Raw genomic sequence first — 1,758 nt, 5'->3', positions numbered from 1 at the left:
CATGACTTGTTCTCTGTACTGAGTAGGTCTTCTTTCATAAAAACTAGCAGTTCAGCTGATGTGTTAATCTACTGAAAATATGTTTATTATGTCATAGGTGATTTGAACAGAATACTGTAGTACCGCAAACTCATGAACTGAAATGAATTTTGATAATTCTGGTATCTATGTATCCTATGTTGAATAGTGCTTTAAGTGCTTTATTTGTCTAGATATTTGTCGTCATAGGTTTTACATGATGTGGAGGACATTTACTTGTATATGTGAGCAACGTGACACAAACACTCATTTGTTAAGCACTAAATAAAAAAAAGTTAGGCATCACAGGTTGAAATACACCAATGCTGTATAATTTTGTGCAGTTTTGCATTTAATCAAAAAGCGAATTTTACATCATAGTAATTGCAGATTATATCATAAACAGCTTCTCATGGGAAAAAGACCGAATCTTTCCTTTTGCGGCAATAGAAACTATCTCTTTCCGATAAGGGAGCAAGCAGCCAATTTATGAGGAATATTCACGGTGTGAGGAAATTCTTCTGTGGAGAGGATGGGGCCGCACCACATATGGTTGCAAGATGTTAGGCATGAGAGCGTCCTCCACCCCTGGCTATCTGGCTGCCGCCTCCACCTCCACATCACCCGCGAGCCTCCTCCTCATCTAGGAAACTACGCGAAGTGTTTTCTATGTCCATGAGAACGTCTGCCTTCATGCCATCTCCACCTGCTAGGTTGCGGGTCAGGGTTGGGGTTAGCGTTGGGGCTAGCGTTGGGGTTAGCGGTGACGGAGGTGAAAACCGCCGACATCGCCACCAGGAGGGCCAGCAGTAAGTAGGTCTGAGGTAGAAAAGAATTTCATTATCAAAGAGTAAGAAAAAAAATGAGACTACTGGTAAAGTACTGATGATCACCATATACATATATGAACTGTATGACATGACTCTCTTAACAGTTCAGTGCAATATCTTTAGTTTGGACATTTCTGTTAGGAATAAGAATTCAGTTAAAATGCCTCAACTAATTATAATTAGTCGGTAACGCAAATGACAGTGATGCATTCACAGGCCATCCGGAGTCGAGCCCGCATAGATTCGAATTTTGGTTGCGGTAGTCGGTCCACAGCCAATGCAGCTGTTCATTCTCCCATATGGATTGACTTATAAATTGGCTTAGGCCAGGATATATATATATATATATATATATATATATATATATATATATATATATATATATATATATATATATATATATATATATATACACGAAAGTCCAGATTTGATATCATTGGAATCATTACTTACAAACTTCATTTTGGTCTTGTAGTTCCACTGATCTTGGCTTGCCTAGGACTGCTTGGCGTGCTTGGGACTCCTTCAGCCTTCCTTTATATATTCTTGCAGACCTGCAATGAGATATCGCTTGGAGATTTTTATATGCATTTCTTCCAGTTGCTTTCTCATTAACGTAAGGAGGCGTTAGTTACTGTCTCGGAAAGAACTGAACAAAAAAAGAAACTTCAAGTGTTGATGTGTGAAGATGACTTGTGCATATTTGCTTCTTTACATGAGTGAGGGGAACAGATGTTGTTTTCGTGTGAAGACCTTAATCAGGGAGATGATGGTCCAGTGTCTTGGTTACCATAAACTTGATGTCTCACTTGTTGCTTTACATGACTTAGTTTACTGGTAGGAAAATATCAGCGAGTTACCGTTACGTCTGGCGAAATTCCTCTCCAGAGTGACGGGTTATTTTTTCTTC

The 1,758-nt window shown here is 39.2% G+C and overlaps 1 long non-coding RNA gene across 1 annotated transcript; it reads right to left on the bottom strand.

Annotated features, from left to right (window-relative positions):
• Nucleotides 1-348: 348 nt before the first annotated feature.
• Nucleotides 349-1,431, bottom strand: LOC139755815 (uncharacterized). The gene is made up of 2 exons (XR_011714172.1): nt 1,302-1,431; nt 349-837 (listed from the first exon to the last, which is right to left on the bottom strand). It is a non-coding gene; the product is annotated as an uncharacterized lncRNA (long non-coding RNA).
• Between the last annotated feature and the right edge of the window lie 327 nt (nt 1,432-1,758).

The sequence above is a fragment of the Panulirus ornatus genome, chromosome 20 (genome assembly GCF_036320965.1).
Source record: "Panulirus ornatus isolate Po-2019 chromosome 20, ASM3632096v1, whole genome shotgun sequence".
Lineage (NCBI taxonomy): Eukaryota > Metazoa > Arthropoda > Malacostraca > Decapoda > Palinuridae > Panulirus > Panulirus ornatus.
The sequence above is the reverse complement of the archived record's forward strand: the minus strand, read 5'-3'. Positions and strand labels throughout refer to the sequence as shown.